Genomic DNA, 26,419 nt, shown 5'->3' with positions numbered 1-26,419 from the left:
CCAGTCCTCAAGGGTGGGCTCTCAGGCTGTCGAGTCCTGGGCATCTCCACCTCCGTTGCCACACTTGATATAGAGGGTAGGAGGAGGCCTCATCGGAGGCCCCCCCAGCAAGGCCTCACTGCCTTCAGTATTGCAGGCCACGAGAGCAGAAAGGGAGTTCCTTTCCCCCCGACCACTGCCTAAGGGGCGCAATCGCCCCGTAACTTCATTTTAGGCAATTGTTGGTAGCTGCCCCACCATTGGAGGCCCGGGGGGCCCCGCAGAGATCACAGGCCTCAGGAGCGGCCCATTTGTTGCCAAAGAGAGGGTGCATTCGGCCCTCATCCCCACAGAGACCGCGTGGCCCCTGTTTCACGCATATGAGTGCCTGGGCCCCAATGCTCATCTTCTAGGCACTAGGAGTGCCTCTTCTTCATAAAACCAGGTACTTTTTAGAGTATATTTGCGCAGTGAGCCTAGTATGAACATTGGGGCTTTTATATGTTTCCTACCTGCTTTTATCATGTTACATATGTGCTGATGTTCCTTTTATGGACATGACATGCTGAAATTTATTTTTATGACCTGTGATATGTTCTCTAATGTTGCTTTTATGGGTATTTATGAGGTATTCATACCAAGTGCATAGAATTCTTTACTGTAATTCCTGACTACTGCTTATGTTGCAGAATCCTGAGTACTAATGTGACAACTGCGTATTCTTGCAGAGTATTAGTAAATTGTGTAACGTTCTGACAACTGCTAAGGTAGCAGGGTATTACTGATGTGTAATGTTGGTCTAATTATGTTTTGTGCAATACAGTTTATTTTTACATAGCTATGTGTTGTGTTTACTTTGTGGTGTACATTTGCGATACATGTGTTGTGTGTGTTGTGCAAATGCTTTACACATTGCCTCCGGGTTAGGTTCCGACTGCTCGTGGCAAGCTACCAAGGGGGTGAGCAGGGGTTATCTTGGACGTGTAACTCCCTTGCCCTGACTAGAGTGGGTGGATTCTGCCTGGCTTAGATGCATACCTTAGCCAACAAGAAACCCCATTTCTAACATTCCTAACATAGATGAGTTTCTCAAAATAGGCTTCTGCTCTTTTCTAGAATACTATATGTATCACAGAGTAGAGTTTGTTAATAGGACCGGTGAAAAAAATAACTATTATAGAAGTGTAAATATTAAGATATCCAAAATTTTTTTTTAAAAAATACAATAAAAATTCATCATATATAGTAGGTATATGCACAAGACACATGAGTATGTCTGACCATGTAGCTATCATTGCAAGTCTGTACATATGGATTGTGTACTGTTTTGTAGGGATTTATTCCTTGTATATCAATATTAATAAGTATGACGCTTATAAGTGTGTATGGTATGTATAGTATATGTAAAATTTAGATGTGTGATTATGTCTGTATGCATACATATATATATATATATATATATACATATATATATATATATATATATACATATATATATATATATATATATATATATATATATTTTTTTTTTTTATTGTAGTTAGACAGGCTTTGTTACCAGTCCTGCAGGTCCAGTGACCCGAGTAAACTACTGGATCTAACTGTAATGTGATCCTAGGCAAATATTTTATTTTACTGAGTTGCCTTTTTCTTCATTATCACATAACAGAGCACTTTCAAATGTGTGAATTCAGCATGCCTGCTACACACCAACTCTTTTGTTTGATTTAATGGACTAAAGGTTTGCTCTATGTACAGTTCAAAACTACCCCACATATAGGGTACTCACGGCCACAGACCTGCCTCTAGGTTCACTAATGCCATAGTCATTAGGGCAGGGGCAGGAATGTTTTTAAGTTCATATTAAAAACTCTCACTTTTAATAAATATACCACTAAAGATATTGTGGTAGCGCAGTGTATTTCCATTGAAATGGCCACAAGCTTTCCCACTGGCATTCAGTTTTATTGATAAAACCATACAACATGCAAACAAAAATGCATGGAAATCTGGTCCCAGCAAATATGTATTGTTTGTACATCAGTAAACTATTTCTATTTGTTTTACTCCTATTAAAGTCTTTGTTTCTATCACACTGTAGTATTTAAAAAAAAAAAAAATCTAACTACTGAAATATATTTTTAGCCATTTGTACAGTTCATTTAATAGTTATTGAAAAGTGTGTTAGAAAAAAACTGACATCCTGCAGCCCTTCATTCCACACTGCCTGTGCCCAGCAGGATTGTCAGATCGTCTTTTCTTAAACTGCAAATCTAAGGATTTTGTAAACACCAATACCCAGGATAAAATAGGCAGCACTTTGTAAGAGAACATAAGCTGAAATGTGACCTCTGTTTGTGAACACACAGCTAATGTTACAAGATAACAAGATCTACAGCAATCTTTATTTCTCATTCACTTTCTGAATGAGCAGACCACCTGGGGGCATATTTACAAAGAACTGGTGCAGTGCTGTATTTTACAAAACTACGGCACATCCCAGTATTTCCCCTTGTGCCGGCACTAAATTAACTTCCTAGAGCCAAAGCAGTCACCCTTCCGCCAGGGTGCAAGGATGGCTGCGTTGCAGGTGAGATTATTTTTGTGCACGAAAAGGCACCGTCCTGCACAAAAACAATCTTCAATGGTGATTTTCTCTTTCCATGTGTGTTTCAACCTTTTGCCTATTTCTTCTCTCTTAGGGCCAGATGTAGGTAGGTTGGAAATTGCGACTTGCAATTTGCGAGTCGTGCGACTCGCAAATTGCAAGTCGCAATTTGCTATGCAAAAAGGTGTCTCAGACACCTTCTGCAACTCATTAATATTAATGAAGTGGGTCGCAGTTTGCGACCCCATTGCGAGTATGGGCACTCACGGGGATGGTGGCCTGCTGGAGACAGCAGACCGAAAGCAGTTTTTTTTTTTCTATCTGCAGCCTGTTTTCCTTAACCACTTCGCTGCCAGGCCTTTTCCCCCTCCTGTGCCAGGCCTTTTTTTGCCTATTTGGGGCAGTTCGCGCTTAGGCCCTCATAACTTTTTGTCCACATAAGCTAACCAAGCCAAATTTGCGTCCTTTTTTTCCAACATCCTAGGGATTCTAAAGGTACCCAGACTTTGTGGGTTCCCCTGAAGGAGGCCAAGAAATTGGCCAAAATACAGTGAAAATTTCGTTTTTTTAAAAAAAATTGGAAAAAGGGGCTGGAGAAGAAGGCTTGTGGTTTTTCCCCTGAAAATGGCATCAACAAAGGGTTTGCGGTGCTAAACTCAGCAGCTTCCCAGCTTTCAGGAACAGGCAGACTTGAATCCAAAAACCCAATTTTCCAACACAATTTTGGCATTTTACAGGGACATACCCCATTTGTGCAATTTTTTGTGCTTTCAGCCTCCTTCCAGTCAGTGACCGGAATGGTCATGAAACCAATGCTGGATCCCAGAAACCTAAACATTTCTGAAAAGTAGACAAAATTCTGAATTCAGCAAGGGGTCATTTGTGTAGATCCTACAAGGGTTTCCTACAGAAAATAACAGCTGAAAAAGAAAAATATTGAAATTGTGGTGAAAAAAACATCAATTTTTCTCTACTTTTTACTCTGTAACTTTTCCCTGCAATGTCAGATTATCGAAAGCAATATACTGTTACGTCTGCTGGACTCCTCTGGTTGTGGGGATATATAGGGTTTGTAGGTTCATCAAGAACCCGAGGAACCCAGAGCCAATAAATGAGCTGCACCCTGCAGTGCGTTTTCATTCTATACCGGGTATACAGTAATTCATTTGCTGAAATATAAGGAGTAAAAAATAGCTATCAAGAAAACCTTTGCATTTCCAAAAAGGGCACAAGATAAGGTGTTGAGGAGCAGTGGTTATTTGCACATCTCTGAATTCCGGGGTGACCATAGTAGCACGTGAATTAAATGGAATTTCTCAAATAGATGTCTTTTTTACACACACCCCTATATTTGGAAGGAATAAATGTAGAGAAAGACAAGGGGCAATAACACTTGTTTTGCTATTCTATGTTCCCCCAAGTCTCCCGATAAAAATGATACCTCACTTGTTTGGGTAGGCCTAGCGCCCGCGACAGGATATGCCCCAAAACACAACGTGGACACATCACAGAAAACATAGCTGTTTTTAGCAAAGTGACTACCTGTAGATTTTGGCCTCTAGCTCAGCCGCCACCTAGGGAAACCTACCAAACCTGTGCATTTCTGAAAACTAGAGACCTAGGGGAATCCAAGGAGGGGTGACTTGTGTGGCTCGGACCAGGTTCTGTTACCCAGAATCCTTTGCAAACCTCAAAATTTGGCTAAAAAAACACATGTTCCTCACATTTCTGTGGCAGAAAGTTCTGGAATCTGAGAGGAGCGACAAATTTCCTTCCACCCAGCATTCCCCCATGTCTCCCGATAAAAATGATACCTCACTTGTGTGGGTAGGCCTAGCGCCCGCGACAGGATATGCCCCAAAACACAACCTGGACACATCACAGAAAACAGAGCTGTTTTTAGCAAAGTGACTACCTGTAGATTTTGGCCTCTAGCTCAGCCGCCACCTAGGGAAACCTACCAAACCTATGCATTTCTGAAAACTAGAGACCTAGGGGAATCCAAGGAGGGGTGACTTGTGTGGCTCGGACCAGGTTCTGTTACCCAGAATCCTTTGCAAACCTCAAAATTTGGCTAAAAAAACACATGTTCCTCACATTTCTGTGGCAGAAAGTTCTGGAATCTGAGAAGAGCCACAAATTTCCTTCCACCCAGCGTTCCCCCACGTCTCCCGATAAAAATGATACCTCACTTGTGTGGGTAGGCCTAGCGCCCGCGACAGGATATGCCCCAAAACACAATGTGGACATATCACAGAAAACAGAGCTGTTTTTAGCAAAGTGACTACCTGTAGATTTTGGCCTCTAGCTCAGCCGCCACCTAGGGAAACCTACCAAACCTATGCATTTCTGAAAACTAGAGACCTAGGGGAATCCAAGGAGGGGTGACTTGTGTGGCTCGGACCAGGTTCTGTTACCCAGAATCCTTTGCAAACCTCAAAATTTGGCTAAAAAAACACATGTTCCTCACATTTCTGTGGCAGAAAGTTCTGGAATCTGAGAGGAGCCACAAATTTCCTTCCACCTAGCGTTCCCCCACGTCTCCCGATAAAAATTATACCTCACTTGTGTGGGTAGGCCTAGCGCCCGCGACAGGATATGCCCCAAAACACAACGTGGACATATCACAGAAAACAGAGCTGTTTTTAGCAAAGTGACTACCTGTAGATTTTGGCCTCTAGCTCAGCCGCCACCTAGGGAAACCTACCAAACCTGTGCATTTCTGAAAACTAGAGACCTAGGGGGATCCAAGGAGGGGTGACTTGCGGGGCTCGGACCAGGTTCTGTTAACCAGAATCCTTTGCAAACCTCAAAATTTGGCTAAAAAAAACACATGTTCCTCACATTTCTGTGGCAGAAAGTTCTGGAATCTGAGAAGAGCCACAAACTTCCTTCCACCCAGAGTTCCCCCACGTCTCCCGATAAAAATTATACCTCACTTGTGTGGGTAGGCCTAGCGCCCGCGACAGGATATGCCCCAAAACACAACGTGGACATATCACAGAAAACAGAGCTGTTTTTAGCAAAGTGACTACCTGTAGATTTTGGCCTCTAGCTCAGCCGCCACCTAGGGAAACCTACCAAACCTATGCATTTCTGAAAACTAGAGACCTAGGGGAATCCAAGGAGGGGTAACTTGTGTGGCTCGGACCAGGTTCTGTTACCCAGAATCCTTTGCAAACCTCAAAATTTGGCTAAAAAAACACATGTTCCTCACATTTCTGTGGCAGAAAGTTCTGGAATCTGAGAGGAGCGACAAATTTCCTTCCACCTAGCGTTCCCCCACGTCTCCCGATAAAAATGATACCTCACTTGTGTGGGTAGGCCTAGCGCCCGCGACAGGATATGCCCCAAAACACAACCTGGACACATCACAGAAAACAGAGCTGTTTTTAGCAAAGTGACTACCTGTAGATTTTGGCCTCTAGCTCAGCCGCCACCTAGGGAAACCTACCAAACCTGTGCATTTCTGAAAACTAGAGACCTAGGGGGATCCAAGGAGGGGTGACTTGCGGGGCTCGGACCAGGTTCTGTTACCCACAATCCTTTGCAAACCTCAAAATTTGGCTAAAAAAACACATGTTCCTCACATTTCTGTGGCAGAAAGTTCTGGAATCTGAGAAGAGCCACAAATTTCCTTCCACCCAGCGTTCCCCCACGTCTCCCGATAAAAATGATACCTCACTTGTGTGGGTAGGCCTAGCGCCCGCGACAGGATATGCCCCAAAACACAACGTGGACATATCACAGAAAACAGAGCTGTTTTTAGCAAAGTGACTACCTGTAGATTTTGGCCTCTAGCTCAGCCGCCACCTAGGGAAACCTACCAAACCTATGCATTTCTGAAAACTAGAGACCTAGGGGAATCCAAGGAGGGGTGACTTGTGTGGCTCGGACCAGGTTCTGTTACCCAGAATCCTTTGCAAACCTCAAAATTTGGCTAAAAAAACACATGTTCCTCACATTTCTGTGGCAGAAAGTTCTGGAATCTGAGAGGAGCCACAAATTTCCTTCCACCTAGCGTTCCCCCACGTCTCCTGATAAAAATGATACCTCACTTGTGTGGGTAGGCCTAGCGCCCGCGACAGGATATGCCCCAAAACACAACGTGGACATATCACAGAAAACAGAGCTGTTTTTAGCAAAGTGACTACCTGTAGATTTTGGCCTCTAGCTCAGCCGCCACCTAGGGAAACCTACCAAACCTGTGCATTTCTGAAAACTAGAGACCTAGGGGGATCCAAGGAGGGGTGACTTGCGGGGCTCGGACCAGGTTCTGTTACCCAGAATCCTTTGCAAACCTCAAAATTTGGCTAAAAAAAACACATGTTCCTCACATTTCTGTGGCAGAAAGTTCTGGAATCTGAGAAGAGCCACAAATTTCCTTCCACCCAGCGTTCCCCCACGTCTCCCGATAAAAATGATACCTCACTTGTGTGGGTAGGCCTAGCGCCCGCGACAGGATATGCCCCAAAACACAACGTGGACATATCACAGAAAACAGAGCTGTTTTTAGCAAAGTGACTACCTGTAGATTTTGGCCTCTAGCTCAGCCGCCACCTAGGGAAACCTACCAAACCTATGCATTTCTGAAAACTAGAGACCTAGGGGAATCCAAGGAGGGGTGACTTGTGTGGCTCGGACCAGGTTCTGTTACCCAGAATCCTTTGCAAACCTCAAAATTTGGCTAAAAAAACACATGTTCCTCACATTTCTGTGGCAGAAAGTTCTGGAATCTGAGAGGAGCCACAAATTTCCTTCCACCTAGCGTTCCCGCACGTCTCCCGATAAAAATGATACCTCACTTGTGTGGGTAGGCCTAGCGCCCGCGACAGGATATGCCCCAAAACACAACGTGGACATATCACAGAAAACAGAGCTGTTTTTAGCAAAGTGACTACCTGTAGATTTTGGCCTCTAGCTCAGCCGCCACCTAGGGAAACCTACCAAACCTGTGCATTTCTGAAAACTAGAGACCTAGGGGGATCCAAGGAGGGGTGACTTGCGGGGCTCGGACCAGGTTCTGTTACCCAGAATCCTTTGCAAACCTCAAAATTTGGCTAAAAAAACACATGTTCCTCACATTTCTGTGGCAGAAAGTTCTGGAATCTGAGAAGAGCCACAAATTTCCTTCCACCCAGCGTTCCCCCACGTCTCCCGATAAAAATGATACCTCACTTGTGTGGGTAGGCCTAGCGCCCGCGACAGGATATGCCCCAAAACACAACGTGGACATATCACAGAAAACAGAGCTGTTTTTAGCAAAGTGACTACCTGTAGATTTTGGCCTCTAGCTCAGCCGGCACCTAGGGAAACCTACCAAACCTGTGCATTTCTGAAAACTAGAGACCTAGGGGAATCCAAGGAGGGGTGACTTGCGGGGCTCGGACCTGGTTCTGTTACCCAGAATCCTTTGCAAACCTCAAAATTTGGCTAAAAAAACACATGTCCCTCACATTTCTGTGGCAGAAAGTTCTGGAATCTGAGAGGAGCTACAAATTTCCTTCCACCCAGCGTTCCCCCAAGTCTCCCGATAAAAATGATACCTCACTTGCGTGGGTAGGCCTAGCGCCGGCGACAGGAAACACCCCAAAGCGCAACGTGGACACATCCTAAATTTTGGAAAAAAACAGAGGTGTTTTTTGCGAAGTGCCTACCTGTAGATTTTGGCCTCTAGCTCAGCCGGCACCTAGGGAAACCTACCAAACCTGTGCATTTCTGAAAACTAGAGACCTAGGGGAATCCAAGGAGGGGTGACTTGCGGGGCTCGGACCAGGTTCTGTTACCCAGAATCCTTTGCAAACCTCAAAATTTGGCTAAAAATACACGTTACTCACATTTCTGTGGCAGAAAGTTCTGGAATCTGAGAGGAGCCACAAATTTCCTTCTACCCAGCGTTCCCCCAAGTCTCCCGATAAAAATGATACATCACTTGTGTGGGTAGGACTAGCGCCCACGAAAGGAAAGGGCCCAAAACACAACGTGGACACATCACATTTTTTTATAAAAAGCAGTGCCTACCTGTGGATTTTGGCCTGTAGCTCAGCCGACACCTGAGGAAACCTAGCAAACCAGTGCATTTTTGAAAACTAGAAACCCAGGGGAATCCAAGATGGGGTGACTTGCGGGGCTCTGACCAGGTTATGTTACCCAGAATCCTTTGCAAACATCAAAATTTGGCCCAAAAAACACTTTTTCCTCTCATTTCGGTGACAGAAAGTTCTGGAATCTGAGAGGAGCCACAAATTTCCTTCCACCCAGCGTTCCCCTAAGTCTCTCGATAAAAATGGTACATCACTTCTGTGGGTAGGCCTAGCGCCCACAAAAGGAAATGGCCCAAAACACAACGTGGACACAACATATTTTTTCGCAGAAAACAGAGGTGTTTTTTGCAAGGTGCCTACCTGTGGTGTTTGGCCTGTAGCTCAGCCGGCCCCAGGGGGGGGGAGGCAGAAATGCCCTAAAATAAATTTGCCCCCCCAACCCCCACCCTCCCCCGCCGGGAGCGACCCTTGCCTACGGGGTCGCTCCCCCTGCGTGACATTGGCACCAAAAAACAAATCCCCGGTGCCTAGTGGTTTCTGCCCCCTTGGGGGCAGGTTGACCTAAACTCAGCCAATCTGCCCCCAAGGGGGGCAGAAATGGCCTAAATACAATTTGTCCCCCAGGGGAGCGACTTTTGCCTGATGGGTCACTCCCCATCTCTAAAAAAAAAAAAACAAAGAAAAAAAAGAAAAATTCCCCTGGCGCCTAGAGGTTTCTGCCCTGCCCCCCGGGGGGGCAGAAATGGCCTAAAATAAATTTGCCCCCCCAACACCCACCCCCCCCCGGGAGCGACCCTTGACTACGGGGTCGCTCCCCCTGCGTGACATTGGCGCCAAAAAACAAATCCCCGGTGCCTAGTGGTTTCTGCCCCCTTGGGGGCAGATTGACCTAAAATTGGCCAATCTGCCCCCAGGGGGGCAGAAATGGTCTAAATACAATTTGCCCCCCAGGGGAGCGACCCTTGCCTGATGGGTCGCTCCCCATCTCTAAAAAAAGAAACAACAAAAAAAAAAAAACACACAAAAAAAATTGCCCTGGTGCCTAGAGTGTTCTGCCCCCCCCGGGGGCAGTTCGGCCTAATAATAGGCCGATCTGTCCCCCGGGGGGGCAGAAATGGCCTAAAATAAATTTGCCCCCCCAACCCCCACCCCCCCCGGGAGCGACCCTTGCCTACGGGGTCGCTCCCCCTGCGTGACATTGGCGCCAAAAAACAAATCCCCGGTGCCTAGTGGTTTCTGCCCCCTTGGGGGCAGATTGACCTAAAATCTGCCAATCTGCCCCCAGGGGGGCAGAAATGGTCTAAATACAATTTGCCCCCCCAGGGGAGCGACCCTTGCCTGATGGGTCGCTCCCCATCTCTAAAAAAGAAACAACAACAAAAAAAAAAACACAAAAAAAAAATTGCCCTGGTGCCTAGAGTGTTCTGCCCCCCCCCCCCCGGGGGCAGTTCGGCCTAATAATAGGCCGATCTGTCCCCCGGGGGGGCATAAATGGCCTAAAATAAATTTGCCCCCCCAACCCCCCCCCCCCCCCGGGAGCGACCCTTGCCTACGGGGTCGCTCCCCCTGCGTGACATTGGCGCCAAGAAACAAATCCCCGGTGCCTAGTGGTTTCTGCCCCCTTGGGGGCAGATTGACCTAAAATTGGCCAATCTGCCCCCAGGGGGGCAGAAATGGTCTAAATACAATTTGCCCCCCCAGGGGAGCGACCCTTGCCTGATGGGTCGCTCCCCATCTCTAAAAAAAGAAACAACAAAAAAAAAAAAACACAAAAAAAAAATTGCCCTGGTGCCTAGAGTGTTCTGCCCCCCCTCACCCCCCCCCGGGGGGCAGTTCGGCCTAATAATAGGCCGATCTGTCCCCCGGGGGGGCAGAAATGGCCTAAAATAAATTTGCCCCCCCAACCCCCACCCCCCCCCGGGAGCGACCCCTGCCTACGGGGTCGCTCCCCCTGCGTGACATTGGCGCCAAAAAACAAATCCCCGGTGCCTAGTGGTTTCTGCCCCCTTGGGGGCAGATTGACCTAAAATTGGCCAATCTTCCCCCAGGGGGGCAGAAATGGTCTAAATACAATTTGCCCCCCCAGGGGAGCGACCCTTGCCTGATGGGTCGCTCCCCATCTCTAAAAAAAGAAACAACAAAAAAAAAAACACAAAAAAAAAATTGCCCTGGCGCCTAGAGTGTTCTGCCCCCCCCCCCGGGGGCAGTTCGGCCTAATAATAGGCCGATCTGTCCCCCGGGGCGGCAGAAATGGCCTAAAATAAATTTCCCCCCCCCAACCCCCACCCCCGCCCCCCGGGAGCGACCCTTGCCTACGGGGTCGCTCCCCCTGCGTGACATTGGCGCCAAAAAACAAATCCCCGGTGCCTAGTGGTTTCTGCCCCCTTGGGGGCAGATTGACCTAAAATCTGCCAATCTGCCCCCAGGGGGGCAGAAATGGTCTAAATACAATTTGCCCCCCAGGGGAGCGACCCTTGCCTGATGGGTCGCTCCCCATCTCTAAAAAAAAGAAAGAACAAAAAAAAAAACACAAAAAAAAAAATTGCCCTGGCGCCTAGAGGTTTCTTCCCCCCCTGGGGGCAGATCGGCCTAATAATAGGCCGATCTGCCCCCAGGGGGGGCAGAAATGGCCTAAAATAAATTGCCCTCCCCCCCAGGGAGCGACCCTTGCCTAAGGGGTCGCTCCCTTTGCGTGAAATTCACGCAAAGAAAAAACTCCCTGGTGTCTAATGGTTTCTACCCCCCTTGGGGGCAGATTGGCCTCATCAAAATAGGCCAATCTGCCCCCAAGGGAGGCAGAAATGGCCAAAATATAATTTTCCCCCAAGGGGAGCGACCCTTGCCTAAGGGGTCGCTCCCCACCAAAAAAAAAAAAAAATGAAACCAAAAAAAAAAAAATGGTCCCTGGTGCCTAGAGGTTTCTGCCCCCCCTGGGGGCAGATCGGCCTAATAGTAGGCCGATCTGCCCCCAGGGGGGGCAGAAAAGGCCTTCCCGAAAATATGCCCCCCCTGGGAGCGACCCTTGCCCAAGGGGTCGCTCCCTTTTGTCAATAACAATAAAAAATAAAAAAAATCCCTGGTGTCTAGTGGTTTCTACCCCCCTTGGGGGCAGATTGGCCTCATCAAAATAGGCCAATCTGCCCCCAAGGGGGGCAGAAATGGCCAAAATATAATTTTCCCCCAAGGGGAGCGACCCTTGCCTAAGGGGTCGCTCCCCACCTCAATAAAAAAAAATGAAGCAAAAAAAAAAAAAATGCTCCCTGGTGCCTAGAGGTTTCTGCCCCCCCTGGGGGCAGAAAAGGCCTTTTCAAAAAAATGCCCCCCCTGGGAGCGACCCTTGCCCAAGGGGTCGCTCCCTTTTGTCAATTGCAAAGAAAAAAAAAAAAATCCCTGGTGTCTAGTGGGGTTTCAAAAGCCGGATTGCAAGCAATCCAGCTTTTGAAACCCTCGGAGGGACTTCAAAGGGAAGGAAATACTTTTCCTTCCCTTTGAAGCCCCTCCGGGCCTCCCAAGTGATTGAAAAAGAAATGCTTTTGCATTTCTTTTTCAATCGCGCTGGAAGCAGAGCTTCCAGCGCGACTAGGGAGGCCCCTGTGACAAATCAGCGCGCGCTGACGTCACAGGGGGGGGTGGGGGGGGTCGGGGGTGGAAGGGGAAGGGATTCCCCGGTCAGCCCTGACCTAGGGGGGCGTCCCTCGGGAGGAGCGCTAGCGCTTCTCCCGAGGGAAGCATTCAGGACGTAATGGTTACGTCCATGGCGCCACACGGGCGCTGCCATGAACGTAACCATTACGTCCGTGGCGGGGAAGGGGTTAAAGGAAAACGAGCTGCACTTAGAAAAAAAAAAAAAACCTTTTGTTTCGGTATTTTTCAGAGCAGGCAGTGGTCCATAGGACCACTACCTGCTCTGAAAAATTGTTTTTGTGATCATTCACAAAGGGGAAGGGGTCCCATGGGGACCCCTTCCCGTTTGCAAATGGGTTACCATCCACTTCAAGTGGATGGTAACTGCGATTTCATTTGCGACCGCTTTTGCGGTCGCAAATGAAGTTGCATAGCATTGCGAGTCGCAAATAGGAAGGGAACACCTCTTCCTATTTGCGAGTCGGAAATGCATTTTGCGAGTCGGATCCGACTCGCAAAATGCATTTCTGCATAGCGGAGCGGCTTTTGCGCCTCGCAAACAGCGTTTTTCACCGTTTGCGTGTCGCACAACCCTTCGTACATCTGGCCCTTAGTCCTGTCCCAAACCTTTCTGACTGCTATTAATTTATAAACATTCGTTTTAAACGTCCCTTTCTTTTTAGCCACTTCACCCAACTAGAAGACTCAAATGCCCACTATGCCCAATAGTAACTTACAACTTCGCCTTTTTAATGCATTCTCACCATTCGATCCTTACGTAAACACTACTAAACACACAAGACAAGAACTCAAGAGCACAAACTTACCACCACTATTTCACAAGGTGAAAAGAAACACATTGCAATTCATAAATATTTACCCTAATCTTGGGTTCTAGGGTAGCATGCTACTCGCCGCAAAACGCTTGGATGCCTCATCAGGGCAGGTCAACTACATAAATACAAGTTACAATTGCACGTAAATTGCGACTTTTTTAGTAATAATCTATACATAAAAAGGGACTTGCGAAACTTTTCCTATAAGAGATGGAGTAACACAGTGGCAGTATCAGGTACTGAAATGGACACTGAGGGCGGACCGAATTGAAACAAAGGCCTCATTAATGGCCTTATAACTAGGGAAGTAGAAACATAAAAATTAAGCTTTTTGGCCTCTAAAAATACTGGCATCATGGCCGGAGACACCATGGCAGATATACTTTGACGATCGTCATGAAATACTCAGTCACTTCAAATTTACCTTGTTTTAATCTACACGAAACTAGGTTGAGACTCTCGTCATGCTTTATCAGTCAGCAGTAAAAATAATTGCCATTAGGATTCACATTTCCCCCTATAAAGTTCAGGTCCTTTTTATTTCACCCGTAATTCATTTTCATAAATGTTGCGATGATGGATGGGCTTGGGGAAATGGAAGGTTGGAAATTATGCAACTGGTTCACGCTCGTTTCACTTTTTTTTATGAATCAAACAGCTGATACATACGAAAGCATTCGAACTCATTACCCTTAAGCTTCCATTTCAGTTTGACGTCGATCTGAGTGTATTATTTCAATGAATCAGCATAGGGAATAGGTCGCGCCCTCCAACGAAAAAAAAAATATATGTGTTTTCATAATTTTATATTTCCGCTTTGTTCACATATTCAAAACAATGCCTGCGCTTTTGGAGAATGCTTAATAATGCTGACACCTTCGCCATTATTTCTGTCCAGGTGACTAATGGAACACAAGCCAGTTAAATGATATAAATGAGAAAAGGTGGAATGCATCACAGCTGAAAACATTAATAAACTACACAACTAATGTGTTTAGGAATGGTGCTTAATCCATTCTCCTGACAGAATGTTATGCAGCAGCACCTTCGCTGAGCTGCTATACTGCAGTTCAGGGGCTTTCAAGTAATAATTCCTCGACCTTCTGAAATATACCGAATGCTACTTGTCATAAACGGAATGCCGAGTCTGAATTTTAGAGCAGTAGTTGTGCCCCGAGAAGCAAAGCTGACGAGAAAGATGAGGTATCACGAAATTACTTTTCCCATTCTGGATGAAAATATGCATGTGAAGAAAATGGAATATACGTTTTTACATTTACAATTTGCAATTGAAACGGAATTAGATACTGCAGATATTGTTAGGCAGCATAATTCAAACATAATTTTCAACAAGGTAAATGATTATCAGATCGAACAGTCCATTGGCCTACATACTACTTTTCATATATTACTGTTTGCATTCCCAAGGAAAATTAAGCTCCTTGCGTTTCTGAAAACGTTACGGCCACATCGCATAAAGTGAGCTTTAGAACCGATTATTTAAGTCTGGTGTCTGCCACAATATTGAGCCAACTACTGACCAGGGAATAAACAGATAAATGAATACAACTATGCCGACTGTAGGCTGAACCTCGCGAGTCTAGGCTACACCCTAGGTATTTGAAAAGCAACGTTTCGACCAATGAGGAGATATATATATATATATATATATATATATATATATATATATATATATATGTTACAGAGAAGTTATTGTTTAGATTTTACATGCACAAAACCATAGGAATTCAGATGTTATAGTATAGTGCCCTAAGGGTACCACAACTCACATATGTATATATATATATATATATATATATATATATATGTATATATGTTACAGGGAAGTTATTGTTTAGATTTTACATGCACAAAACCATAGGAATTCAGATTTTATAGTATAGTGCCCTAAGGGTACCATAACTCACGCCCTCGCCATGCACAGTTTTCTCATCAATAATTTTACTGCAATTCTTACAGTGATAGTTATTAATCATGCAATAGACGATGTCATGAGTGGTGTAATATCTGGAGTAATTAGCAGTAAATGGCATGGGCTAAAATAACTAGAGCCCCAATATGCACTGTGTATGACCTCACAGATTACATCACTCAAGACATCTCAAATTACATCATTGATGATATCACTAAGGGTCAGATGTACGAAAGGAACTTACCCATTCTGTGTCTATGGGAAAATGTGTTCGTACATATGGCCCTAAAACTCTATCGTCATATGGAAGGTAATTCCTGGTGATTTGAGGTGATAACCAAATAAATCCTGACTGTAAAAGGCTTGAAACCATGGCCCCTTACTAAATTTGTCAACACACCTATTTCTGTCAAGAAAACTCAGCAGCCTTTGTTGCATTGTAAATCAGCGGCCCGTAGTGACCAGTGCCACCTGCCATACTTGCAAATACGTCAGAGGCCACAGTACCTATTTTTCACCAGTTCTTTGCCAACACGTAGGAGACAGCAGTGGGACCAGCATATTGGAAAAGAGCTAAAATGTTCCCTAACTATTTTGTAACCTGAGGAAGCAAAGCTGCTTCTCACCTTCAACCGCACTTCCACAAATGTGCTTCCAACTTTTAAATATTGTCTGAATGATTTCCTCCATTGGTTGCATGAGAGCGATCTGCAATGCATTGCAGCAAAAACAGTTTCTCCTTTTTGGTCAAGCGAGAGATCATTGGCTAAATAATTGCTGGTCTAATGTTCTTCCTCCTATTCCCGCTCTTATGTAGCTTAGAATTTAGGTGTTAAGCTAGAATATAACTTCTCTTTTCAGCCCCATATTTTAACCACACTTGGAATAAGCTTTGCCTTGTTACTTTTTAAAAGAAAATTCCTTGCTTTCCCCCTTGTGCAACACGTAAAACAGTTGTTCATACATAAATTACTTCCTGATTAGACCTTGCAAACATTCTGTACATTGGTCTTCCAAACAAATGGATCAAAAAACTTCAAGTGGTAAAAAATGTGGTTACATATCATACCTCGAAAATACCCATACCCAAGAGAGACTCAATCTCACAATATCTCTGTAACCAGCAGTAGCTCCCAGTTGAGAAGAGGTTCATATTTAAGGTCCTTACCATTATTGATCGTACATTTTATAAGCACGGGCCTCAGTATCTTATTACTTTCCACTTAGAAATCTTAGGTCCACATCTGCCTTATTCGTTAAAGTTTCAAGGTTCTGTGAGTTAGACAGAAAGGACTGCCATTTTACTGTCTTAGCAAGTAACAAATGAAATCATCTCCCTCTGTCACTTTGGATCATTTTTCTATTAGCTTTCGTACAGAAAAACGCTGAAAAGTACCCATTAGCATAACATTAGTGATTTCCTTCATAGAGTCACTGAGCGTACATGTGTAGGTCCATAGCATGGAAATAGCTTAAAGCCTGAACTTAGGCATAATTTTACATGTAGAAAGTTATGTGTTGCACTTTTTACAATTTATTAAAGTTTGGGGTGCACATATTACTCCTTGATAAACAAGATAAAGACTCAGTACTCCTAATGTGGTTGCAGAGCGATGTTTGAAATTAGGTAGAGGCTGAAAATCAAAGCCTGTTTCAAAATATCAGTGAGAAAGGACAAACCTTCTTATAACAATAGAAAATCCACCAGTAGATATTCGGGGACATGCCGTTTTTGAATAACTGTAATGCAGTACAAGGGATGAATTCTATGTAGCAAGGAGGTTTAGAAAGTGTGGGTGCTTATTTCCAGAGCATCGCAGATGATTTTGTGGCATTGGAGACTGTTGAGTAATGTAGAATTTAGAGGTCTAACCCTTAGAAGTACGTTATCTCTCACTGGTTTTGTAACCATGAATTTAAGGTTGTATGCCACTGTGCACACCTCAGGACCATGTATACTGTATTATACTCAACTACGTAATGCAGTTTGCAGGGCCTAGGAATAGTGTCTTTACAGTGGCAAATGCATACCTGTCAACCTCTACACTTGCATTTGCATATCATGTGAAGTGGATAATCCCCTTGGTAGGGGAGCAATTTATAGGTACCTTACGGAACAAGTTATAGTTACTTGAGAGAACTATAACTGTAACTGGTGGATTTCTCTGTTTTGTTAGTTTAAAACATTATGGTATTACTGATCCTTTGAACGTTTTGAGGTGAATTGTCAAGCAGGTGCAGTGAAAAAGGGAATCCCAAAACACGATTCTCCATTTACTATTCCATCGGACATTTAGACAATCCATAGCCCAAACAACAGAACGGATTTACACTAAAGTTGGGAGAAAGCTAGATCTTGGTCCAAAAAGCTTGCTTTTTGTGTTTTGGTGTAAATCCATGGAAACCCATTAAATGCTTAAGCCCCAAAACAATACAGATATTTCAAGTACCAGAGACTCCATGGAACTGACAGATCCCAAGATGAGAAACATGAATAGTTGCCTCCATAACAAGGATGTTGTGACAGCCATCCTAAGACTCGAGACAAAGTGCCACGTCTTAAAAAAAGCATAAAAAAAGACATAAGGGGGCAAGGTAGGGATATTCTTCCACCCAAGAAAGAGTAAAGATGCCACTGTAGGAAAGTACCATCTTGCTTGGCATGTTACCCCCATATTTCACTGTATACATGTTGTTTTAGTTGTATGTGTCACTGGGACCCTGCCAGCCAGGGCCCCAGTGCTCATAAGTGTGCCCTGTATGTGTTACCTGTGTGATGACTAACTATCTCACTGAGGCTCTGCTAACCAGAACCTCAGTGGTTATGCTCTCTCATTTCTTTCCAAATTGTCACTAACAGGCTAGTGACCAATTTCACCAATTTACATTGGCATACTGGAACACTCTTATAATTCCCTAGTATATGGTACTGAGGTACCCAGGGTATTGGAGTTCCAGGAGATCCCTATGGGCTGCAGCATTTCTTTTGCCACCCATAGGGAGATCTGACAATTCTTACACAGGCCTGCCACAGCAGCCTGAGTGAAATAACGTCCACGTTATTTCACAGCCATTTACCACTGCACTTAAGTAACTTATAAGTCACCTATATGTCTAACCTTTACCTGGTAAAGGTTGGGTGCTAAGTTACTTAGTGTGTGGGCACCCTGGCACTAGCCAAGGTGCCCCCACATTGTTCAGGGCAAATTCCCCAGACTTTGTGAGTGCGGGGACACCATTACACGTGTGCACTATACAAAGGTCACTACCTATGTATAGCTTCACAATGGTAACTCCGAACATGGCCATGTAACAACTCCCTCTCTACTTGGTTGACTTAGGCACTGCCAGGAGTGCCCTTAGGGTGCTCCATGTCAATCGCCTGAAACCCTACTATGACAGGGCTGATCTCACCCTGCTCATGGCAACAGATGAAGGACAGGAAGAAGAGAGTGACCCTCTCCCTGATCTCTTCTCTTCCACAGAACAAGATGCTCTAGGGGAAGGTGTAGTTTTGGCAGATTGTCTTACTGCTGAGCAGAAAGACCACTGCATAAATCTCCTGGGTCAGTTTTCTGAACTCTTTTCTACTGTGCCAGGCACCACTTCTTGGTGTGAGCACACTATAGATACTGGAGACAGCTTGCCTGTCAAAAGTAAGATCTATAGGCAGCCTGACCATGTCAGGGACTGCATAAAACAAGAAGTTCAGAAAATGCTTGAACTGGGAGTGGTTGAGCACTCTGAAAGTCCATGGGCCTCTCCTGTGGTACTTGTACCAAAGCCTCATTCCAAAGATGGGAAAAGGGAAATGAGATTTTGTGTAGACTACAGAGGTCTCAACCAGGTAACTAAAACTGATGCTCACCCTATACCCAGGGCAGATGAGCTAATAGATACACTGGCATCTGCCAAGTATCTAAGCACCTTGATTTGACTGCAGGGTATTGGCAGATCAAGTTATCAAAGGATGCTAAAGCAAAAACTGCATTTTCGACTATTGGAGGGCACTACCAATTCACAGTAATGCCCTTTGGTTTGAAAAAGGCACCTGCCACTTTTCAAAGGTTGGTGAATACAGTCCTGCAAGGGTTGGAGGGTTTTAGTGCAGCATATCTAGATGATATAGCTGTCTTTAGCTCCACCTGGGATGATCACCTGGTCCACCTGTGGAAAGTTTTGGAGTCCCTGCAAAAGGCAGGCCTCACTATCAAGGCTTCAAAGTGCCAGATAGGGCAGGGGAAAGTGGTTTATCTGGGACACCTTGTAGGTGGAGAAAAGATTGCACCACTTCAGGGGACAGAGTTGCTGAGTTCCAGGGACCACGCTCGTCGTGCCGAGAGGGGACCCAGAGGACCGGTGATGCAGTCTTTTGTTGCCTGCGGTTGCAGGGGGAAGATTCCGTCGACCCACAGGAGATTTCTTCGGAGCTTCTAGTGCAGAGAGGAGGAAGACTACCCCCACAGCATGCACCACCAGGAAAGCAGACGAGAAGGCGGCTGGATCAGCGATACAAGGTTGCAGTAGTCGTCTTTGCTACTTTGTTGCGGTTTTGCAGGAGTCCAGAGCAGTCAGCGGTCGATTCCGTGGTAGAAGGTGAAGAGAGAGATGCAGAGGAACTCTGATGAGCTCTTGCATTCGTTATCTAAAGAATTCCCCAAAGCAGAGACCCTAAATAGCCAGAAAAGGAGGTTTGGCTACTTAGGAAGGAGGATAGGCTAGCAACACAGGTAAGAGCCTATCAAAAGGAGTCTCTGACATCACCTGCTGGCACTGGCCACTTAGAGCAGTCCAGTGTGCCAGCAGCACCTCTGTTTCCAAGATGGTAGAGGTCTGGAGCACACTGGAGGAGCTCTGGGAACCTCCCAGGGGAGGTGCAGGTCAGGGGACTGGTCACTCCCCTTTCCTTTGTCCAGTTTCGCGCCAGAGCAGGGCTGGGGGATCCCTGAACCGCTGACTGCTCTGGACGCCTGCAAAACCGCAACAAAGTAGCAAAGACGTCTACTGCAACCTTGTATCGCTGATCCAGCCGCCTTCTCGTCTGCTTTCCTGGTGGTGCATGCTGTGGGGGTAGTCTTCCTCCTCTCTGCACTAGAAGCTCCGAAGAAATCTCCCGTGGGTCAACGGAATCTTCCCCCTGCAACCGCAGGCAACAAAAGACTGCATCACCGGTCCTCTGGGTCCCCTCTCGGCATGACGAGTGTGGTCCCTGGAACTCAGCAACTCTGTCCAAGTGACTCCCACAGTCCAGTGACTCTTCAGTCCAAGTTTGGTGGAGGTAAGTCCTTGCTTCACCACGCTAGACTGCATTGCTGGATACCGCGTGATTTGCAGCTGCTCTGGCTCCTGTGCCCTCTTGCAGGATTTCCTTTGTGCACAGCCAAGCCTGGGTCCCCGACACCCTAACCTGCAGTGTACAACCTCCTGAGTTGTACTCCGGCGTCGTGGGATCTTCTTTTGTGACTTTGGGTGAGCTCTGGTTCACTCCTCTTCGTAGTGCCTGTTCTGGCACTTCTGCAGGTGCTGCCTGCTTCTGAGTGGGCTCCTTGTCTTGCTGGGCGCCCCCTCTGTCTCCTCACGCAATTGAAGACATCCTGGTCCCTCCTGGGCCACAGCAGCATCCAAAAACCCTAACTGTGACCCTTGCAGCTAGCAAGGCTTGTTTGCGGTCTTTCTGCACGGAAACACCTCTGTAAGCTTCTTCATGACGTGGGACATCCATCCTCCAAAGGGGAAGTTCCTAGTCCTCTTTGTTCTTGCAGAATCCACAGCTTCTACCATCCAGTGGCAGCTTCTTTGCACCCACAGCTGGCATTTCCTGGGCATCTGCCCACTCCCGACTTGAGTGTGACTCTTGGACTTGGTCCCCTTGTTCCACAGGTACTCTCGTCTGGAAATCCATCGTTGTTGCATTGCTGGTGTTGGTCTTCCTTGCAGAATTCCCCTATCACGACTTCTGTGCTCTCTGGCACTTTGCACCCACTTTTCAGGGTCTTGGGGTGGGCTATTTTTCTAACCGTCACTGTTTTCTTACAGTCCCAGCGACCCTCTACAAGCTCACATAGGTTTGGGGTCCATTCGTGGTTCGCATTCCACTTCTAGAGTATATGGTTTGTGTTGCCCCTATATCTATGTGCTCCCATTGCAATCTATTGTGACTGTACATTGCTTGCACTGTTTTCTATTGCTATTACTGCATAATTTTGGTATTGTGTACATATATCTTGTCTATATGTGCTATCCTCATACTGGGGGTACCCACTGAGATGCTTTTGGCATATTGTTATAAAAATAAAGTACCTTTATTTTTAGTATATCTGTGTATTGTGTTTTCTTATGATATTGTGCATGTGACACCATTGGTATAGTAGGAGCTTTGCATGTCTCCTAGTTCAGCCTAAGCTGCTCTGCTAAGCTACCTTTTCTATCAGCCTAAGCTGCTAGACACCTCTTCTACACTAATAAGGGATAACTGGACCTGGTACAAAGTGTAAGTACCCCTTGGTACCCACTACAGGCCAGGCCAGCCTCCTACAGCCACGAGGGACCCTCTCTTGGGGCCAAAAACATTTGACTAAACGTTGCCATTAATTTGAATGAGAAAAAGACTAACCCCCACAGAATGGCCAGGGCCCCCAGTGGGATTTGGAGACACAAGTCATTTTGAAGTGGCGATGGGTTTGCGGTCACCCTCTCCTTCAGTCTATTCAGGCCCAGGGACCCAATGGCTTTGGATTGTATTTTTTATTTTAAAGGGAAGGGAGCATTCAGCCCCAGGACACCCAGAAAAACTATATTTTTTTAAAAGTGAATAAAAAATGAGTTGAAGGAGCAGCTTATTTATTATTCACTGCTCATTGAGGGGTGTACCCAATAATTGGCAGTGAGGGCTCTATATACATTTTTTGGAACGCAATAATGACTCTAGAAGGGGCAGGTGCCCCACCAAGCATTTTTACTTATTGTTATAAAGAGCTGCGGGGAGTGCAGGGAATGCATTACATCCATGGCCTTAGGAGAACTTACCATGTTTTAAAAAAACAGTCCTAGATGGCGCCTTATGCTCTTCAGCTGATTGTGGTTTGTAGGCTGAAAATGTTAAAAGGCTCAGAGACAAGTTGATTTTGTTTGAAAAAAAGTCTCTCACTCTTTCCTTTAACATGTTTGACATCACAAAATACAGTCAATAAAACTGTTTAAAGAAAACTCACAAACATGTTGATTTTATTTTTGTTATTAGACCATTATTTAACATTTATATAATAATCATTGTTATTATTAATCATTGCATTGTGTGGATTACTGAAATATACATTTGATTGAAATAGTGATGGTTTTTGGAGAAAGATGATTGATTATTTATTTATATTGATATTCTCACCCTTTGATGAAGCCAAAAGGCCAACTTTTTATTTTTTGGTGTTCTGACTCTTTGCAAAGTCAGTAAGTCTGCCTGAGTGGGGCCTGGACCTGAGAGAACAACCTCATGCTGTGCATGTCAGAGGCCATGTGAGGGTTAGATTTGCATGTCTGAAGGGGAATGAAAACAGGACCTTCCACTTTTTATTTTTATTTCAAATTTGGCCCCGGATGTCCCTCTGGGACTTCTGCATAAGGCCCGGGGACTAAGGATTGCCATCCTATGCCCCCTTATGGCTTTTTTTTTTAAAAGGAAACTTCAGGACACAGGGACCACATCCCCATGTCCTGTAATGACTGCTGCACCATTTCTGTTGATGCTGTGGGCAGTGGATTAGAAGTAGCCCTCTTAACTGATCTGATCACTCTATTTTTTGTAATTTACCATACCATCAGTATTTGTCAGTACTCCTGTGAAAAAATCTGTTCAGATATCACTAACCTCTGAATCCTTAAAAAATGGTTGATACTAAATCATGAAAAGTGTGCTTTCAGAATAAAGATACCATTTTCTGCCAAATTTGGTTGAAATCTGTTCAGCCATCTTTTCGAGAAAGCCTCTTAAACTTTCTAAGAGACGTTGTATGGGGAAAACACATATTTGGACATCCTTTTTCTTAGCTTCCACTTGAAAGATCACCCCAAAACATTCCACAAAGAACCTGAGTTGGGTTAACTTTTTTATGAAAAATTTGTGAAAATCTATCAAATGGCATTAATGTTTTTAACAAAACAAAATACACTATTCCTATGGAACTCTGATAAAACCATAACTACATAGTGGGAACCACAACACTAATACAGAAAGAGGGATTGATAGAGTATGAAGAGTACAATTTCCTCAAATGATTTACCCCACCTCCTGTTTTTTTATTAACTCCCTAAGGTACACTAAAATAAAGAGAATATGCTTGGAAGATCAATTGTTTTCTCTGGTGTTACACAACATTATGCCCCCACCGCCGCAGAATGTCATGAGTGGACCAAGCGACATGCAGACAGATAACACAGATAGTCATCAGTCTTGGGCTAAATGGGGGCACCCCTGAATGGTTTGCCCCCCCCCCCCAACACTGCAGGGGCCTGCATTATGTTCCTGCCATGGACATGAGGACATGGGGTACCTTTTGCTGGGCATCTGTCTGACAGTAATGTTACATGAACAGTGTTGCTTTTATTTGGTTTTGTTTCAGCACACAAAGCAGAGTGGCTTTCCCAAGCATTTAAATATTTCTTATTTCATGACATTGCACACATTCTGACACACATGCAATTGCATGGTTTAAGAGATTAGGGGTCTCTCTTCAAAACAAGGAACAATGGAAAACCTCCTGCAGTGTGGGGGCTGCTGGGGCCTCTGTTACACCCCTGATTGTCTCTAAGAGGGATTCTCTTGGAAAATACCTCATGGACCCTTTTCTTAAATCATATTTAACATTTTTGCCCTCACATATAGCAAACACCAAAGATTTTCTTAAAACAATTGAAGGTCTAACATGGGAGGACAGCTACTTATGGGTGACAGAATAAGGCCGGAATAACAGCATGCAAGCACTATTTGAAAGCAAGACTGATATTTCACTTTGCACATACTAAGATTATAATTAAGATGATGACAGTCTGCTTGGAAAATACCATCTTTATTTTCAATGGAAAACTGTACAGACAAATATTCAGGACTGTGACAAGCACCTGTTTTGTTCTAACTATGCAGATCTGTTATTAGGCTGATAGGGTTAGATTAAATTATATGGTATTTGTAGAGTGGATATGTGGCAAAAGAATTCAGCACTCCTAATCTAAATAATGAATTTATTAAGGCACTTTCCCAAATATCAAAATATCAAATAAAGGTCATACAAACATATGAGAATAAGCATATAACTCAAATGCAGACAAACATGTGCATATACAAAGGTAAATGCATATATATCAAGTGGTCAAGACTTAAAAAGAAATGTAAATACATCAACAGAGCATTTTTGCATGAGCTAAATAATCAAGATGTAGAATACATCACCAATGGAGTTGACATCATCCTCACCAGTGCAAATTGGGAACCCTTGATTCAGTCAGAGAGGACACCCGATTAGGATCACAAATCAGATACTGGGCAGTGCATCTGCTCCACAGGTGAGCTCTTGTGAAAAAGTAGCCTCTTTATAGCATGGTTACCCCCATTTGTGACATGTTTGTCAGTGTTTATCAGTAGCCAGAACCCCAGTGCTCATAGTTTGTGGCCTACATGTCAGTACGTTTCACTGTTTTGTCAGTATGCTTGACTGTGTCACTGGAGTCCTGCTACCCAGAACTCCAGTGCTTATGCTCTCTCTGATTCCAAATTTGTACTTACATACTGGTAACCCAGTATTCCACTCCAAATTGGTACACTGGACCCTTCTTATAAATCCATGTTGGAAATGTCCCTTTTTGCAGGGTCATCACCAGTCTTTTTGCCTCCTGCCTCCTATTTGTTCTGACCTGCTGCTGTTGGCTTTTGAACTCTGAGCACTTTACCACTGCTAACCAGTGCTAAAGTGCATATGCTCTCTGTGTAAATTGTATGTAATTTGTTTATCCATGATTGGCAAATTTGATTTACTAGTAAGTCCCTAGTAAAGTGCACTACTGGTGCCAGGGCCTGCAAATCAAATGCTACTAGGGTCTGCAGCACTGGTTGTGCCACCCACATAAGTACCTCTGTAATCATGTCTCAGACCTGCCACTGCAGTGTCTGTGTGTGCAGCTTTAACTGTAAATTCGACTTGGCAAGTGTACCCACTTGCCAGGCCTAAACCTTCCCTTTGCTTACATGTCAGGCACCCCTAAGGTATGCCCTAGGTAGCCCCAAGGGCAGAGTGCAGTGTATGTTTAAGGTAGGACATATAGTAATGTGTTTTATATGTCCTAACAGTGAAATATTGCTAAATTCGTTTTTCACTGTTGCAAGGCCTGTCCCTCTCATAGGTTAACATAGGGGCTACCTTTCAATCTGACGAAAGTGTAGATTCACTTTGGGAGCAGATGGACATGTGGAGTTTGGGGTCTCTGAGCACCCAATTTAAAAATACATCTTTTAGTAAAGTTGATTTTAAGATTGTGCGTTTGAAAATGACACTTTTAGAAAGCGACCATTTCTGTGACTCTGCCTGTTTGTGGATTCCCTGTCTGGGTCAGTTTGACAGTTGGGCTGGTTGCACCTCACACTAGACAGTGAGACAAAAGGAGCTGGGGCGTAGTCTGCATTTCCTGATGAGCCATCTGTGCTAGAAGGGAGGGGAGGAGTGGTCACTTACACCTGAAAGGGCTGTGCCTGTCCTCACACAATACAGTCTCCGACCCCCTGGTGAGTGTCTGGGGCCTGGCCTGGGCAAGGCAGGATTTCACATTCAGAAGAGACTTTACTTTGAAGTAGGCCTACTTCAAAGGAGAAATTGGGTATAAGAAGGGCACCCAAAACCACATACTTTAGATCACTTCTGGACATCAAGAGGAACCTCTGCCTGGAGAAGAGCTGAAGAGCTGAGGAGAAGTGCTGCCCTGCCTGTGACTGTGCTTTGTGGAGCTATCCTGCAGTTGCTGCTTCTCCCAGAGTAGGAGGGCAAAGACTGGACTTTGTGTGCCGTCCATCTTGTGAAGAAATCTCCAAGGGCTTGATTTAGAGCTTGCCTCCTGTTGTTTGAAGTCTCAGGGACAGCAAAGACTTCTCTCTGCCAGCACCTGGAGTCTCTGGAGATAATCCTGCTCTGACAAGTGGTGCCCTATCCAGTCCCTGGGCCCTTGAAAGGAAAGTTGGTGGAAATCCAAGGAAATCGACTTCGGACAACTTCGGACCGACGCCGCTGCTGAATCCGGTGAAGCCGCCTGCAACCGACTCTGTGATCTTCGCTGGAATGCGACAACCTTTGCAGGCCTGATGCCGCTGCAGCCCCGCTGAAGTCCGTGGCTCCGTGGAAGTCGCTGCACCACGTCATGA

Source organism: Pleurodeles waltl, chromosome 2_2 (genome assembly GCF_031143425.1).
Source record: "Pleurodeles waltl isolate 20211129_DDA chromosome 2_2, aPleWal1.hap1.20221129, whole genome shotgun sequence".
Lineage (NCBI taxonomy): Eukaryota > Metazoa > Chordata > Amphibia > Caudata > Salamandridae > Pleurodeles > Pleurodeles waltl.
The sequence above is the reverse complement of the archived record's forward strand: the minus strand, read 5'-3'. Positions refer to the sequence as shown.